Genomic DNA, 19,869 nt, shown 5'->3' on the forward strand with positions numbered 1-19,869 from the left:
TCTGTGAATCACACACTTCTGTTTCACCTGCTACAACCCTGATACCATTTTATTTTCTTGCCTTTTTCTCTGGCTGAGATACCCTGGGCATCGCCGGATAGAGCTACGTATGCTGGTATCCCTTCTTATCGTCCACATTAAAGAAAAATTTTAGTGTTTTATCATAAAGTATGATGTTAATAGTTTTTTCTTTTAAGTTACTGAGAAAAGTGTGTTAAAATGTTCCAATATTATCGTGGATTTGTCTATTTCTAGATTAGTTCTGTCAATTTGGCCTTTTATATTTTTTAGGCTATGTTTGAAGTAGCTACAAATTTACCATTATTTTAAATTTCTCAAAATTTCATGGATAGAGGAGATATCATTCTTTAAATCTAGTAATATTTTTCTCTTAAATTCTACTTTATCTGGAAGTCATACCAGCTCCCCATCAACCCATGTTTAGGTGATACATACATTGTTTCTACACTGTTTCTTTCACTGTTTTCATATTCTTATGTTTTACATGTATCTCTTAAATCAGTATAGTTTGATGTTTTAAAATCCAATTTTAAAATCATTGTCTTTTAATTAGAGTACTCAGTGTATTTATTAATTAGAATCACTGACATTGGGGGGTTTAAATATTTAACTTTCTGTTTGCCCTGCCTTTTCTATCTCCCTTTTACTTTTGGACTGATTGCTTTATTTTTGTATTTTTCTCTGCATTAGGTTGGTTATTCTATACTCTTGTTATTATTCTTTAAGAGTTACTCTGAGAGAAAGGAGAAGATGGTGGAAGAGTAAGACGCTGAGATCTCCTTCCTCCCCACAGATACATCAGAAATACATCTACACGTGGAACAAATCCTACAGAACACCTACTGAATGTTGGCAGAAGACCTCAGACTTCCCAAAAGGCAAGAAACTCCCCACGCACCTGGGTAGGGCAAAAGAAAAAAGAAAAAACAGAGACAAAAGTATAGGGACGGGACCTGCACCAGTGGGAGGGAGCTGTGAAGGAGGAAAGGTTTCCACACACTAGGAAGCCCCTTCGCAGGTGGAGACTGCAGGTGGCGGAGGGGGAAAGCTTCGGAGCCCTGGAGGAGAGCGCAGTCACAGGGGTGCAGAGGGCACAGCGAAGAGATTCCCGCACAGAGGATCGGTGCTGACTGGCACTCACCAGCCCGAGAGGCTTGTCTGCTCACCCGCCAGGGAGGGCAGGTCTGGGAGCTGAGGTTCAGACTTCGGTCGGAGCGCAGGGAGAGGACTGGGGTTGGCGTTGTGAACACAGCCTGCAGGGGGTTAGTGCACCTTGGCTAGCCGGGAGGGAGTCCGGGGAAAAGTCTGGACCTGCCAAAGAGGCAAGAGACTTTTTCTTCCCTCTTTGTTTCCTGGTGCGCGAAGAGAGGGGATTCAGAGCGCCGCTTAAAAGAGCTCCAGAGACGGGCGGGAGCAGCGGCTAAACGCGTGGACCCCAGAGACGGGCATGAGATGCGAAGGCTGCTGCTGCGGCCACCAAGAAGACTGTGTGCGAGCACAAGTCAGGATCCACACCTCCCTTGTGGGGAGCCTGTGCAGCCCGCCACTGCCAGGGTCCCGGGATCCAGGGACAACTTCCCCGTGAGAACGCACAGCGTGCCTCAGGGTGGTGCAACGTCATGCCGGCCTCTGCCGCTGCAGGCTTGCCCCGCACTCCGTACCCCTCCCTTCCCCCGGCCTGAGTGAGCCAGAGCCCCCGAGTCAGCTGCTCCTTTAACCCCATCCTGTCTGAGCAAAGAACAGATGCCCTCCGCCGACCTACACACAGAGGCGGGACCAAATCCAAAGCTGAGCCCTGGGAGCTGTGAGAACAAACAAGAGAAAGAGAAATCTCTCCAGCAGCCTCGGGAGCAGTGGATTAAATCTCCACAATCAACTTGATGTACCTGCATCTGTGAAATACATGAATAGACAACGAATCATCCCAATTTGAGGAGGTGGACTATGGGAGCAACGATATATTATTTTTTCCCCTTTTCCTCCTTTTGTAAGTGTGTATGTGTATGCTTCTGTGTGAGATTTTGTCTGTATAGCTTTGTTTTCACCATTTGCCCTAGCGTTCTGTCCATCCGTTTTTTTTTTCTTTAAAACAAATTTTTCTTAATAATTATTTTTTATTTTAATAACTTTATTTTATCTTACTTTTTAAAATTTTATTTTACTTTCTTTCTTTCTATCTTCCTTCCTTCCTTCCTTTCTTTCTTTCTTTCTTTCTTTCTTTGTTTCTTTCTTTTTCTTTAATTTTTTCTCCCTTTTACTCTGAGCCGAGTGGATGAAAAGCTCTTGGTGCTCCAGCCAGGAGTCAGTGCTGTGGCTCTGAGGTAGGAGAGCCAACTTCAGGACACTGGTCCACAAGTGACCTCCCAGCTCCATGTAATATTAAATGGCAAAAATCTCCCAGAGATCTCCATCCAAACACCAACACCCAGCTTCACTCAACAACCAGCAAGCTACAGTGCTGGACACCCTATGTCAAACAACTAGCAAGACAGGAACACAGCCCCACCCATTAAGAGAGAGGCTGCCTAAAATCATAAAAAGGACACAGACACCCCAAAACACACCACCAGACGTTGACCTGCCCACCACAAAGACAAGATCCAGCCTCATTCACCAGAAGACAGGTACTAGTCCCCTCCACCAGGAAGCCTACACAACCCACTGAACCAACCTTAGCCACTGGGGACAGACACCAAAAACAAAGAGAACTACGAACCTGCAGCCTGTGAAAAGGATACCCCAAACACAGTAAGATAATCAAAATGAAAAGACAGAAAAACACAGAAGATGAAGGAACAAGGTAAAAACCCACCAGACCTAACAAATGAAGAGGAAATAGGCAGTCTACCAGAAAAAGAATTCAGAATAATGATAATAAAGATGATCCAGAATCTTAGAAATAGAATAGAGAAAATGCAAGAACCATTTAACAAGAACCTAGAAGAACTAAAGAGGAAACAAGCAATGATGAACAACACAATAAATTAAATTAAAAATACTCTAGAAGGGATCAATAGCAGAATAACTGAGGCAGAAGAATGGATAAGTGACTTGGAAGATAAAATAGTGGATAACTACTGCAGAGCAGAATAAGGAAAAAAGAATGAAAATAACTGAGGACAGTTTCAGAGACCTCTGGGACAACATTAAACACACCAACATTCGAATTATAGGGGTCCCAGAAGAAGAAGAGAAAAGGAAAGGGACAGAGAAAATATTTGAAGAGATTACAGTTGAAAACTTCCCTAATATGGGAAAGGAAATATTTAATCAAGTCCAGGAAGCATAGAGAGTCCCATACAGGATAAATCCAAGGAGAAACATGGCAAGACACATATTAATGAAACTATCAAAAATTAAATACAAAGAAAACATATTAAAAGCAGCAAGGGTAAAATAACACACAAGGGAATGCCCATAAGGTTAACAGCTGATCTTTCAGCAGAAACTGCAGGCCAGAAAGGACTGGCAGGACATATTTAAAGTGATGAAGGAGAAAAACCTGCAACCAAGATTACTCTACCCAGCAAGGATTTCATTCAGATTTGATGGAGAAATTAAAATCTTTACAGACACGTAAAAGCTGAGAGAGTTCAGCACCACCAAACCAACTTTACAACATTTGCTAAAGGAACTTCTCTAGGCAAGAAACACAAGAGAAGGAAAAGACCTAAAATAACAAACCCAAAAAAATTAAGAAAATGATAATAGGAACATAAATATTGATAATTACCTTAAATGTAAATGGATTAAATGCTCCCACCAAAAGACACAAACTGGCTGAATGGATACAAAAACAAGACCCATATATATTCTGTCTACAAGAGACCCACTTCAGACCTAGGGACACATACAGACTGAAAGTGAGGGGATGAAAAAAGATATTCCATGCAAATGGAAATCAGAAGAAAGTTGGAGTAGCAATTCTCATATCAGACAAAATAGACTTTAAAATAAAGACTATTCCAAGAGACATAGTAGGACACTACGTAATGATCAAGGGATCAATCCAAGAAGAAGATATAACAATTGTAAATATTTATGCACCCAACATAGGAGCACCTTAATACATAAGGCAAATACTAACAGCCATAAATGGGGAAATCAACAGTAACACAATCATAATAGGGAACTTTAACACCCCACTTTCACTAATGGAAAGACCATCCAAAATGAACATAAATAAGGAAACACAAGCTTCAAATGATACAGTAAAGAAGATGGACTTAATTGATATTTGTAGCACATTCCATCCAAAAACAACAAAATACACATTTTTCTCAAGTGCTCATAGAATATTCTCGAGGATATATCATATCATGGGTCACAAATCTAGCCTTGGTAAATTTAAGAAAATTGAAATCGTATCAAGTATCTTTTCCAACCAAAATGCTATGAGACTAGATATCAATTATAGGAAAAGATCTGTAAAAAATACAAACACATGGAGGCTAAACAATACACTACTTAATAATGAAGTGATCACTGAAGAAATGAAAGAGGAAATCAAAAAATACCTAGAAACAAATGACAATGGAAACAAGATGACCCAAAACCTATGGGATGCAGCAAGAGCAGTTCAAAGAGGGAAGTTTATAGCAATGCAATCCTACCTTAAGAAACAGGAAACATCTCAAATAAACAACCTAACATTGCACCTAAAGTAATTAGAGAAAGAATAATAAAAAATCCCCAAAGTTAGCAGAAGGAAAGAAATCATAAAGATCAGATCAGAAATAAATGTAAAAGAAATGAAGGAAATGATAGCAAAGATCAATACAACTAAAAGCTGGTTCTTTGAGAAGATAAACAAAATTGGTAAACCATTAGCCAGACTCATCAAGAAAAAAGGGAGATGACTCAACTCAATAGAATTAGAAATGAAAAAGGAGAAGTAACAACACACTGCAGAAATACAAAGGATCATGAGAGATTACTACAAGCAACTCTATGCCAATAAATTGGACAACCTGAAAGAAATGGACAAACTCTTAGAAAGGTACAACCTGCCAAGACTGAATCAGGAAGAAATAGAAAATATGAACAGACCAATCACAAGCACTGAATTTGAAACTGTGATTAAAAATCTTCCAACAAACAAAAGCCCAGGACCAGATGGCTTCTCAGGGGAATTCTATCAAACATTTAGAGAAGAGCTAACACCTAATCTTCTCAAACTCTTCCCAAATATAGCAGAGGGAGGAACACTCCCAAACTCATTCTACGAGGCCACCATCACTCTGATACCAAAACCAGACAAGGATGTCACAAAGAAAGAAAACTACAGGCCAATATGACTGATAAACATAGATGCAAAAATCCTCAGCAAAATACTAGCAAACAGAATCCAACAGCACATTAAAAAGATAATACACCATGATCAAGTGGGGTTTATTCCACTTGATCCTTGCATTCCACTTGAATGCAAGGATTCTTCAATATATGCAAATCAATCAATGTGATACACCATATTAACAAACTGAAGGAGAAAAACCATATGGTTATCTCAATAGGTGCAGAGAAAGCTTTTGACAAAATTCAACACCCGTTTATGATAAAAACCCTCCAGAAAGTAGGCATAGAGGGAACTTTCCTCAACATAATAAAGGCCATATATGACAAACCCACAGCCAACATCATCCTCAATGGTGAAAAACCGGAAGCATTTCCACTAAGATCAGGAAAAGACAAGGTTGCCCACTCTCACCACTCTTATTCAACATAGTTTTGGAAGTTTTATCCACAACAATCAGAGAAGAAAAGGAAATAAAAGGAATCCGAATCAGAAAAGAAGAAGTCAAGCTGTCACTGTTTGCAGATGACATGATAATGTACATAGAGAATCCTAAAGATGCTACCAGATAACTACTAGAGCTAATCAGTGAATTTGGTAAAGTAGCAGGATACAAAATTAATGCACAGAAAAGACTTGCATTCCTATACACTAATGATGAAAAATCTGAGAGTGAAATCAAGAAAACACTCCCATTTACCATTGTGACAAAAAGAATAAAATATCTAGGAATAAACCTACCTAAGGAGACAAAAGACCTGTATGCAGAAAATTGTAAGACACTGATGAAAGAAATTAAAGATGATACAAATAGTTGGAGAGATATACCAGGTTCTTGGATTGGAAGAATCAACATTTTGAAAATGAATCTACTACCCAAAGCAATCTACAGATTCAATGCAATCCCTACCCAACTACCACTGGCATTTTTCAGAGAACTAAAACAAAAAATTTCACACTTTGTATGGAAACACAAAAGACCCCAAATAGCCAAAGCAATCTTGAGAATGAAAAACGGAGCTGGAGGAATCAGGCTCCCTGACTTCAGACTATACTACAAACCTACAGTAATCAAGACAGTATAGTACTGGTACAAAAACAGAAATATAGATCAATGAATCAGGATAGAAATCCCAGAGATAAACCCATGCACATATAGTCACCTTATCTTTGATAAAGGAGGCAGGGATGTACAGTGGAGAAAGGACAGCCTCTTCAGTAAGTGGTGCTGGGAAAACTGGACAGGTACATGTAAAAGTATGAGATTAGATCACTTTCTAACACTATACACAAAAATAAGCTAAAAATTGATTAAAGACCTAAATGTAAGGCAGGAAGCTATCAAACTCTTAGAGGAAAACATAGACAGTACACTGTATGACATAAGTCACAGCAAGATCCTTTTTGACCCACCTCCAAGAGAAATAGAAATAAAAACAAAAATAAACAAATGGGACCTAATGAAACTTCAAAGCTTTTGTACAGCAAAGGAAATCATAATCAAGACCAAAAGACAACCCTTAGAATGGGAGAAAATATTTGCAAATGAAGCAACTGACAAAGGATTAATCTCCAAAATTTATAAGCATCTCCTGCAGCTCAATAACAAAGAAACAAACAACCCCATCCAAAAATGGGCAGAAGACCTAAATAGACATTTCTCCAAAGAAGATATACAGATTGCCAACAAACACATGAAAGAATGCTCAACATCACTAATCATTACAGAAATGCAAATCAAAACTACAATGAGATATCATCTCACACCGGTCAGAATGGCCATCACCAAAAAATCTAGAAACAATAAATGCTAGAGAGGGTGTGGAGAAAAGGGAACACTCTTGCACTGCTGGTGGGAATATGAATTGGTACAGCCACTATGGAGAACAGTATGGAGGTTCCTTAAAAAACTACAAATAGAACTACCATATGACCCAGCAATCCCACTACTGGGCATTTACCCTGAGAAAACCATCATTCAAAGAGTCATGTACCAAAATGTTCATTGCGTCTCTATTTATAATAGCCAGGAGATGGAAACAACCTAAGTGTCCATAATAGGATGAATGGATAAAGAAGATGTTGCACATATATACAATGGAATATTACTCAGCCATTAAAGGAAATGAAATTGAGCTATTTGTAGTGAGGTGGATGGACCTAGAGTCTGTCATACAGAGTGAAGTAAGTCAGGAAGAGAGAAGCAAATACCATATGCTTAGACATATATATGGAATCTAAGAAAAAAATTTTTAAAAAGGTCATGAAGAACCTAGGGGTAAGATGGGAATAAAGACACAGACCTACTAGAGCATGGACTTGAGAATATGGGGAGGGGGAAGGGTAAGCTATGACAAAATGAGAGAGTGGCATGGACATATATACACTACCAAATGTAAAATAGATAGCTAGTGGGAAGCAGCCGCATAGCACAGGGAAATCAGCTCAGTGCTTTGTGACCACCTAGAGGGGTGGAATAATGAAGGTGGGAGGGAGGGACATGCAAGAGTGAAGAGATATGGGAACATATGTATATGTATAACTGATTCACTTTGTTATAAAGCAGAAGCTAACACACTATTGTAAAGCAATTATACTCTAATAAAGATGTTAATAAAAAGAAATTAGAAACTAAAAAGTAAAACTAACAAAAAACATTTGTTGTTATAAATAACAATGCAATTTGGTATGCTATTATACCCTGAAAAAAAAAAAAAGAGTTCCTCTGAGATAGACTAGGTACCATCTGCTCCTCAGCATCTATGTTATTTGATATTTTAATACTTTTCCTGGTCTAAGTAATTTTTATTCTTTCCTTATTTATTGTTTATGTTAGTTATACATATTTTATATTGTTTGTCATATATTACATGATAATACATAGAATGAGTAATTATTATTCTTGTTTTACAGATGAATGTCCATTTATACTTATCCACCGATTGCATATTTTGCTGCCCTCTATCCTGCATCTGAACTTCTATCGTTATTATTTTCCTTTAGAATATTCTACCCTTTAATTTGTTTCCCGTAGATCTGCTGGTGACAAATGCCCTCAGTGTGTGGCTGTTTGAAATTTTAAAATTTCATCTTCATTTTTAAAAGTTATTTTCACCAGGTATAAAATTCTAAGCTGGGAGTTATATTCCTTCCATGCTTTAACGATATCATCCATTTTTTTTTTTTCTTCAGGCTTCTATTGTTTCTGAATCAGGTCTCAGCCCAATGGTTGTTTCCCACTGCCCCCTCCGACTCCTTCTGTAATTTATTTTTGTCTTTGTTTTTTGGTGTTTTTAATATGATCAACACCCACCCCCCCAACTTAGTTTCTAAGGCTCTTTGAAACTTTGGTTTGATACATGTCATAAGTTCTAGAAAGTTCCTTATCTTTGATCTCTTCAAATATTGCTTTCCCTAAATTCTTTCTTCTATTTCTTGGCCACAGACTACACACATATCAGACTGCTCATGGAATCCTCAATATCTCTTACTTTCTTTTCTGCATTTTCTGTACTTTTGTCTTTTCATGATTTACTCTATTTTCTTTTGATCTATCATGTAGTTTACCGATTTTTATTTTATGTGTGTTTAATCTATTGTTAAACCCATTCAGTTAGTCTTTAGTTTTTGGTATTAGTTCCATAAGTTGTATTTGTTTCTTTTATATGATTTCCAGTTCTCTGCCAAAATTCTAAATCTTTTCTCTGATCCCTTAAAAATTATAAGAATGGTTATTTTAAGGTATTTACCTAATAATTCTTATTTATTCATTCCTACATATGTCTTTTTATAGTTTGTTTCCTTTGAATTTCCTTCGAGTTATCTGGTTATTTTTAACGGTGCTCCATAGATTGTGTTTTTGAAATATAGTTTGTTAAAAAAATAATTTCAAGTCTAGGAAAATTCTACCTTTTTTTGAAGAGAGTTTGCTTTTCTTTTGTCGGGTACCTGACACAATGGCCCTCTGGCATCACTGCAGCCAACTTCCAGGCCGTGGGATGGGCTTCCAGGCTGAGTAGTGAGCTGGGAGTGCCTGTCACTTCTGTTCCGAACCAGGGGGTGGGAGGGTCACCAGAACCCTTCCACTGGGGACCTTGAGCCATGCCAGTTTCCCTCCTGGGCGTTCAGGGCTCTGACGTCACCATGCAGCCTCTTTTCTGCTCAGATTCCCAGTGATACAGGCAAAGCCACCTCCAAAGGTGAGGCTTTAAACCCTGGGCTCCTCCCGCTACTGCATCCAGTGTGGCTTAGTCTTAAATAACTTATTATTACTTCAGAGCCTTCAATAAGACGTTTGAGATATCTTTTATTGAAGTGCATTTGATTTACAATATTGTGTCAGTTTGGGGCGTACAGCAAAGTGAATCAGTTTGTATGTATATAATTTTTTCAGATTATTTTTCATGGTAGGTTATTAAAAGATCCTGAGCATAGTTCTCTGTGCTATACAGTAGGTCCTTGTTGTTCAGCTATTTTATATATAATAGTGTGTATTTGTTAATCCCAAACGACTTTATCCCCCTTTCCCCTTTGGTAACCCTAAGTTTGTTTTCTACGTCTGTGAGTCTGTTTCTGTTTTGTAAATAGCCTCATTTGTATCACCTTTTATTCTTTTTTTAACTTTTTAATGATTTTTTATTTATTTATTTTTTGGCTGCACCTCACGGCTTGTTGGATCTTAGTTCCTGGAGCCAAGTCCCTGGCAGTGGTAGTGTGGAGTCCTAACCACTGGACTTCCAGGGAGTTCCCTGTATCATTTTTTAGATTCCACATATAAGTGATATCGCATAATATCCACATATAAGTGATATCGCATAATATCGCATCCATAAAGGTGGATGCCTTTATCCATCCACCAGGCCGTCAGAGCTCACCCTCTGCCACGCAGACACCAGGTCCTGTCCAGTCTTACTTTCAGTATCGAGTGCAATTCAGGGAACTTTGGGCACTCACTCCACGTGTGTCTACAAGGGTGATGGAAACAAGTGAAAAGGGAGACAAAAGTCTTCAGGCTTTTCCAAGAGGCTCACAGGAAATCATTGCCGTAATAACTCAAAGTGAAGGTAGTTCTGAAGAAGACTCTTCCTTGCCTTGTAGATGCAAACCTGTCAGTACCTATGTGTCCATCTTGAAAAGCTTCTGTGATCTTACAGCTTCCTTAGGTGTCAATGAAGGGCCTAAGGTATGAGAATTATTTCAGATCTGTAATTAATTCCGTAAAGAAAGTGCATGTCTAAAATGTGAAATGACCTTCCATTTCCACATAATTTTGTGCTTGGAAGATGTTAACAATATTTTCATAAGCCCTTAAGAATAGATTAAATCATGTCAAAATCATTGACAAAATGATCTTGCTTTGTGTTACAGGTGTAAAAATTCGCTAGATGCCCTTAAATAAATGTTACTTCATAGGTGAAAAGAAAAGGTAACTGACTGCCTTTCCCACTAAAGTACCATAGTTTTCCTGTTATTTGTTTAGCAGCTGTTAAATTCTTTCTCCGAATATGTCCTTTTTGATTTATGTGTTCTATTTTGTGGTGTCATTTCCCCTTCAAAACCCAAGAGTGTTCTAAACACCCCGTGGCAAAAGAAAGCTCGCTTGATAAGCAGCAGCCATTAAAAGTCTACAGTGTGTGTTGATGAAATAAGGTTTGAGTTCGTGTTTTAATAGGTATGGAGGGGCCAGGTAACAGGGTTATGGTTGCGAGACTCCGGACTTAATCAGTGAGTTAAAATGGTTCTGCTCTTTTAAAACCATCATTCAAAAAACACCCTGAGGTCTTTAAGATCCTAAGACATGAAGCGCATAAACTTTTCATTTTCTGGAATCAAGAGGAGCCTGCAGCACCCTTTGCCTGATAGGCTTCTCCATCTCAAGTACCCATTTTGTCCCTAACTCACTCCTGGCCATCAGACTCTATTGCCATAACTCTGCCAGGTGTACGTGAAAAACTACTCCTCGGAGAGTTATAGGCAGAGGATAGAAGAATTTAACTGTTTCCTACCACGATTACCAAGGGAGAATCCCAACGGGTACCAAATAATGCCGTGACAAATGGGGATCCTGTGCACACATTCATTCATTCACTCATTCATTCAAGCATGTGTTGTGTGTCTTCTCTGACCACAGAAATGATAAAAACTCTCTGCGCTGACAATTGAACTCAGACCTAAACAAATTAGAGGGAGACTTGGGAAGGTCTGGGAGATGGAAAGGAAGACTGGGTTTCAGCAGTGAGGCTGTTGGATGAAAAGAAAGGGAAATACTGTGAGGAAAGGGGGAGAGAGGAGGCCAGTGAGGCATGTGGGGCTGAGTCAGGCAGCCGGGTAGCCCTGGGAAAAGAAGTTCAGATTTTATTCTAAGAGTGAGGGGAGCCCAGGAAGTTTTAATACCTGGGGCCCTGCTTACATTTTGAAAAGGTCTCTCCACTGTAAGGAGAAGGTTTTGTGGGAGGACACGAGTAGGGGATGTAACAGGGACCCAGGTGAGCGTCCTGGAGGCTTGGCTAGAATGTCGTGATGGCTAATTTTACACAACAGCTGGACCCAGGTTTTTGGTCAGACATTATTCCAGATGTTTCTGTAAAGGTGTTTTTTATTTGAGATGAACATTTAAATCATGGACTTTGAGTAAAGCAGATTCTCCTCTCTGATGGGGGGGGGGTTTCATCCAATAAATTAAAAGACTTAAGAGAAGAGGTTGAGGCTCCTGGAGGAGGAGAGAACTCTGCATCCAGATGCCTTTGGACTCAAGCTATAACATCAGTTCTGCCCTGAGTCCCTACCCCGCTGGTCTGCCCTGTAGATCCGGGGCTCATCAGACCCCACGATTGCACAAGCCAATTCCTCAAAATGAATCGACCGTTTTCTCTCAATCCCTCTCTCTCTCTCCACACACACACACACACACACACACACACACACACACAAACACAGACACACAAACTCACACACACAGACACACACACATGGACACAGACACACACACACAAAGACACAGACACACACACAATTGCTTCTGTTTCTTTGGAGAACCCTGACTGATACAAATAGTAACAGAGACAAAGAGAAAAGAGATACATTCCAGAGATTTGGGAATTAGAATCACACATCTCTGCTGAGATTTTTTGGGGGTGATCAGAGAAAGAGACAAAGCAAGCTTGGCTCCTACGTTTGGGTGTGAGCAGATGAGAAATCAGTGACGCCATTTCCTGTGATGGGGGGATGGTAGTTATGTCAGCAGGGCTCATGGGAGTCAGTGGGGTTAGTTGGGGTCAGTGACAGGGGCTTAGTGGAGGTCAGTGGGGTTAGTGGGGATCATTGGGGTTCAGTGAAAGTCAGTGGGGATCGACGGGGGTGAGAAGATTATTAAAATATTGTCCTGGACGTGTGGAGTTTGAAATGCCAGTCATTCCACAGGGAGATACCACGTGTCACTTACTTATATCAAAACGCATCTTGGGGCTTTGGTGAGAGCATGAAATCTGACACCCAATATCACGGTTCAAATCTCGGCTCTTCCATTTACAGAATCTGAACAGATAAGTTAGGCCTGTTTATCCTTATTCCTTTTTATAGTCTTGAGATAAAAATAACATTGATATCACACACTATTTTTCAGATGACATTGCAAAATTGTATACATTAATATCAAAGCTACGAATGTCATGGAAATGCCAGCTCTGCGAACACAAGAACATTTGTCTTGGTGAAGGTGAGGACATGGACGTGGCTGCTGGCTGTGTTATTCATCATGCGTTAGAAGCTGCAGGTTCCATTCATTTATTTAAACTAGAGCTGGACTGTTAGGAGGACCTGCTTGAAGACCGGCTTCAAGGCCCGGGCGGGATCCCAGTTCCCTGCAGAGAACAGGTGGGTGAGAGCTCACCTCACGGCAGCCACCGCTGGGCACAGGGCTTCTCAAACCATCCGTGGGAAAGGACCCTATTCCATTGTTTATTCCTTAACCTGTGAGGGATCAACACTTTTAAAACAATAGAATAAAAATAAAATGCTAGAAACACAATTTTAAAAACAAAAAAAGCATAATACCAGCCCTAATTACTTATAGTTATATTCAACGCACAACATCAATCTGTGAAGTTACTATAAGAGTTACCAAATGCTTCGTCTCCAGTTTTGCATTTGTCTAGGCAAGGACTTCACCCACTGTGAGCTCTGGAACATCCCAGGAGCAGCATCACCTGGGAAATAATTCTCAGAAACACTTGAGCTGGAGACCACAGGGAACAGATCGAATTTATGGTAATTTATTAGATGAGGGCTCAGGGTTTTCATTTGGGACTTATAGGTGACCCTGTTTTTGTGGCCTGGGGGGATGAGGTCCAGGGAGCTCAGGTCCTCTTAATCTTGCTCTGTAATCTAGGTCTTTGTCTGAGAAGTGGAGTTGGGCACGGGGGAGGCAAGCATTCGGTGGCTACACCCCACCTCTGCTAGCATGGGATGCTGCTTTGTCTGGGAGCCCAGCCAAGTATGGGAGGAAACCAGGGGATGTACTGCTCACAGGCCAACCTGGCAGAGCTATTCAGCTTTGCTCTCTCTTTAAGGATGTGCCAAAGGGCAATTAGAGCTACACGTTGGAGAAAAGTAGGTAGCAAGCTGGTTTTCCTGGGAGTGTAGGACCAGGAAAGTTTGACTTAGCCCCTGGCACTCTGGGTAGGAAGCTGACAAGCAGACAGTTTCCTGTTGCCTCTGAGGGGTCAGGAGCCGAGTCCCAGTGTGTTCCAGGCTCTTCTCTCCAGGGATCACACTTGGGAAGTGTTTGGATCTGGTCCGCATCAAGCTCAGGATGCCAGGTCTGGTTGCTGAGTCTAGAAACCTTGTCAAATGCACTGTTTACGTTTTTTAAGGAAAGAAAGGTTCAGGAATGATTATTTTCTTTACTTTGACTGGAGGCAATTAAAAGAAACATATAGACAATATTGGAATTAAGAAAAAAGTGGAAGAAATCCATATGAAGATAAAAATGAAAACAGTGGCAGTGTCACAGGGCACGTAAAATGCAAGGTGTAGAGACACATACCTTCTAGACGTCAGCTTTGGGTCTGTTTCCACATTTTCAATATCCCACATCAGAGGAAAAGCATGGGTAGTTATTAGAGTCCCGTAGCTACACGAGCAAACTAACTAGTTTCATAGAAACACTGCTTTCCAGAATTGGAGACGTGAGGATTTTATTCCGTGTGGCCTCTCAAAGAGCATATGGAGTGAGTGATATAGAGATGGTTTGTTTTCTGTTCTTCTAAATATTAAATAAAAAGCTGTTTTCAAGTGAATTGCTGTCACAGTGCATAAAAATGTCATTTAGCTGCATGCTTTATCGTGCCAGGCATTCCTTTAAATGCAGTCACTGTTCGCCATGCATTATGTCAAACTAAGAATGTAGTGCAGGATTATTTTCTTATTTAAGGGCATTAAAATGCATACATGGTGTTTAGAAATGCAAATCCTTTAGACAGACTCTTTGATTAACTCTGGCTTTATTCCAAATGGTTATAATAGAGTCTCTTTCACAGACATAAAATATTGTGGTTCCAAGACAAAGATCTTCTTAAAACATTCCCATGGGATCCACAATGTGGAGGTGGTGAAACAGAAATGGGGGCTCTATCGAAAGAGAATTTACCAAGCAGTGGCACCGAGGGCTTTTTCTCTGGCCGCTGCCACGGCCTGCAAAGGAATGCATGGGTACCTTCTCCTCTTGTTCTAATACTCAGGGTGGTTTCATTTTTCTAGGGCACCTGGGTGGGAAGCGGAGACAATGCATCACTTTGATTTATAGTTATAGTGGTCCATTTTTTCACTGCTGCTTTTCTAACACTGATCAAAGGAATTTTGTACAATCCCTGCCCATGTGCTCTTTTTAACAAAGTAGGTATGGAAGACAACATAAATGTATTCTTAACTAGCTAAATCTTCAAAAATATAAAATACACTGTAAGTGTGTGTATAAATAACTAGAATCAGGTATCTATCACCAGAAAGTGCCACATTGCTTATGCTATAATCTTAGCAGTACCTTTTCTGTATTCATTTAAAAAAATAATTTGCAAAAAAAACAAAATGTGCCATAGTTCCCCTCTTTTCAGATTTCTTTTCAAGCCATATTTAAACATAATCATTTTACATGGGTAGTTTTAGATTACGTGATTTGTTTTATGTTTGTTGCATCATACTCTATAAATATGTTTTCATGTGTTCTTCCTAAAATTATTTGAATGGTTCAACATATTATAACTTGTTTACGAGTGTTAGGATTGTCTCCCATTTTCATTTTGATGCTGAACATAAAGCTGTGGGCAGCTGCTGCACTGCTCACATCAATTTCTGCTCTGGGATCCTCCCTGAACATGCAGCTCTGACCTGAGACCTTGCTTGTCTCAGAGAAGAGGAGATAAAAGATGTGGCTGAATCGTTCAATGCCTCTCAGAGGCTCTGCTCCCAGGGGCTCAGGTAACTAAGTACCTGTGCTCTCAGTGGGCCGAGCAAAGCAGGTGGCCAAGCCTGCAGTCACTAAGGCAGCCAAGAAAATCCATCCCACGGAGAAGCCACAAGCTGCTTGAATAGCAGCGTCTGGTGCAACCATTATGCTCTGCTGCTGCTCTGAGACACAACCTACTGCATTTTAATGTAACAGTCAGTGCTCTATGACCTTTTGTCGTATAACGTTTATAATCCGTTTTCTTTCCTTCCCTACTCCTCAGCACCCTTAGCTACAAATTTGGATAAATGATGTCATCGCTTAATCGTTAATATTAAAAGTCTCTAGTGAATCGTGTCAGACTTGTCACTTAGTTACCAGCATGCAAACTGCCCTAGCAGTAGGCACAACTCAGGAAAACATCTGTTGTTTTGAGGACTGTATTAGAGATTTATTAATTTTACAGCTAAAGATATTTACAGACACAAGTCAAACCATTTCCAAAACATGGAGGAGTCAGGGTATAAGTAGGATCCAGAAACTAGAATTTCTGTGGGTCTTTTATGTGTTTATGCCACATGTCTTTTTTAATATTCAGCCCTTGCTTTCTCACTCACCAGCAAAATGCAGAGTTCATTATTTGATGACTTAATTCTTTTGTTCAGCAAATCTTTAAAAAATATATCATTTTAAAATTCATCTTTAGACACTGGAACAAATGATACACAAGAAATTGCATACAATTGATAGCGAACTAATATTCTCAGGGTTGCATTGGCACTTTTCAAAATTTTATATATTTGATGAAGAGTCAGGGCTAAATTTTTCAGTAGCTATGTGTGCTAAAAACCACCATTTATTTCCTAACCCTTAGAAAACATTTTCTTTCCTCTTTCTGAAATGGAGCAGGACCCTATGGTCCCTGCCCCCCATGTCCTCCACCTGCCTTTTGTCTGGGGAAAAACTTTAGTCAAAGAATAAGTTTAATTAGAGAAGTGAGAAAATGCAGAAACAAAGGAAAACAGTCCAACAAGACTAAACAATAATAGTTTAGTCATTAGGCAAAGTCAAGGACATTTAGTTCCTCCTTACGGGTTACAGATAATATTCTGAGCCATGTCCTGTGAGCTGTCTCCAAGATACTGAAACCCCCAGGAGATGGAAGAAGTGAACTAGATGATGACCAGGCTGTAGCCATGACATAAGCCACCACAATTCCGAGAACTGGCCTCAAAGAAATTGGAACAAACCAACCCTGGAACTGAAGACTAACTGTAACTTAAAACAATCAAGAAGATGCTGGTCAGACCACCGATGACCAGTTTCAAGATGCCTGTCAGAGCTGACTGTGCTGTTTCTGCATGTAAGCCCCTCCCTCTGTCTATGAAAGCTCTTTCCCACTGGTTGTCACTGGCGGGGAGTCAGCCTTTGGACAGGAGCCTGCCCTCCCCCTCCCCAGGATGCTGGCCTCTGAAATAAAGCAAACCTTCCTTTCCACCAGCCTTGCTTCTTTATTGGCTTTTGAGTGGCGAGCAGCCAGACCCCCCTTTCGGTATCATTTCCAACAAACAGTACTCTTATCTTTGGTGATGATTTTCTATAATATTGAGGCTAACGATGCTTTTCACAATCTTTTAAATTCAAATTGTATGCTCATTAAAGTTAGCGTTTGTAAAGTCACTTGAGGAAAATAAAGCTTTAAAATTATAATGAAATTTTAACATATTTTATTTACTACATCAGTATTAAATATATATAATTTTAGCTCTTAAGAAAAAAAATCACTTGTAATCTTCTTATCTCTGTTTTTGTTTTCACATTCCCATCTCTCTTTTTCTATACTCATATATGTTTTACATATTTATAAGCGTAGCAAAGTTACCATTTTGTATTCTCATTTAGTTACTTTATACTAATATAATTATTTTCTCATGTTAATACATAGTGTTTAAAATCATTAACAGCTACATCATATTTATTAGGCCAATAAACACAGTAAACTTTATTAGGCCAATAAACACAGTAAACTTTGTATAATTAAATAATATCTTATTTTTGGAGATTTGATTTATTTCCAATTTTTATTAACACACAATACTAAATGAAATAATTATTTTTAGTCTTATACGGTTTTTTTTTTTCAAAATACTCTGATCACAGATTCCCAGGAGTGATATTACTGGGTTTGACACTTTTTCAGCTCTTGAAATCTGTGCCAAATTGCTTTTCTGAGAGAGATTTCAATTTTCAGATCTGAACGATGTATTAGAATGTGTTATTAAGCCATTGTCAACTGTAATTATGAAAAATTTTGCTGCATAAAATTTGTAAGCCTTTTAGGTTTAAACGTTTTTTCTATTCTTTAAGGTATTTTTAATTATTGTTATTATTAGTAGTAGTAACAGTAGTCTAAAATATATAGGGAACATGTATCTTTATGACCTTTGTTTCTTGGGGTCTTGACATTGTTACATAGAAGCTACTCCAACCATCTTTTATCTCTGTTACAGATATTCTTCTTTTAATCATATGGATGTCTAATCATATAGACATTTAATCAAATATGTTTATCAATTTATTGATCTATCAGTCAAAAGACAGAAACCCTTCCAGCTATTTGGTCAGAATTTAATACTAAAAACTGTAAACTAGTTATAAAAATGTTACTGGACCCATAGAGTGTGCACTCTAAGTTATCAGGGAGGAGGCATCTACAGGAAGGTGTGGTGAGTAGGAAGGAGTGGCTGAAACTCAGTCCTCTGAGGTTGGTCATCAGGTGCTCCCACTCTGAGCCCAGAGGAGGAGGCTGTGAGCCTGCAACCCTGACCTCCCAAAGGAGTGCAACTGCTGGAGAGACGAGGCATCATTGCTGTGGACTGCACCAGGGACTCCAGGGGACAAACAGGAAGGAGCCCCCCACTTCTCCTCTAGCCCCCTGTCCCTTCACGTGCTGGAAGCACCCCAGCCCCAAACTCACAGAGCAGGGGACAGAAGGGTGGGCTTGGAGCTGAAGGGGGGCAATTTAATATCTGCAATAAGAAGTATTGGAAGAGGTTGGACTCCCGAAAAATACATCCCACCTGTACTCCTTCATTCTGCCAGAGAGAGAGGTGGATGTGAAGTGTGTCTATTTATACCTTTATACCTTGCTTTGTACCACAAAGGATTTGTTACTTACCAATATTAGTGGAAAATCACTGTGTATCTGGGTCTGTTTGAGATTTTGGAATTTATCTTAACTTGGAACAATTCTATACCCTCGATTGAATCTCAGAAGAGATATTCAACTGGGCACATACTAAATGAACACATTTTTATTTCCTACCGGGAGCTCTGTCTGTTGTGCCAGCTTTGGCCTTTCTTTATGAAGTTGAGGACCGAGCTGAGGACTTCAGACATGAGTGAACGGAGTCATAGACACTGGGGTAATTATATTATTTATTGCCATTGAATTTTCTGGGGTTTCAGGAGAATATTTAGGCCTCCAAGACACCATGAGTCGCTGCTAATATCATCACAATCTGAGAATTCTTGGAATCAGCAAATTTTCTTCTTTTGGCCCCCAAACATAAATAATGGTTGAATAAATGAATGGATAAATAGGACCCCTTTTAAAATTATCAGTCCATCAACTACCAGTTTTCTGTTTCACCCCTGATTCCTTTGTTTGTATACACCCATATTCTGGAGTCATGTGATATGTGATATTTAACCATATGCTGTAGACATATTACCATGATACCATTCCAGGGATTTCTGTTTGGGACATTAGTACTATTTTTAACTTTTGCTATTGAAATATGACTGCAGAAACTTCCAGTTTCAGTTTCCACAAGAGCTCACATGTTGTCGTTCTCTTCTTACAATAAGAGAAAAATGAACAAACTGAAAATCAACAACTATTCTAGGACCCTTTTGAACTCAACAATAAGGAAAAAAATCCAAAAAAACCAATGGGAACAAGCCAGGTACCTCACCAAAGCAGATATACATTTGGCAAATTAACATATGTAAATATGCTTACCATTATTTGTTGTCAAGGAATTGTAAATGAGATACCGCTATATAGCTATCAGGATGACTGAAATCCAAAACACTGACAACACCAAATGCT

Source organism: Tursiops truncatus, chromosome 9 (assembly GCF_011762595.2).
Source record: "Tursiops truncatus isolate mTurTru1 chromosome 9, mTurTru1.mat.Y, whole genome shotgun sequence".
Taxonomy (NCBI): domain Eukaryota; kingdom Metazoa; phylum Chordata; class Mammalia; order Artiodactyla; family Delphinidae; genus Tursiops; species Tursiops truncatus.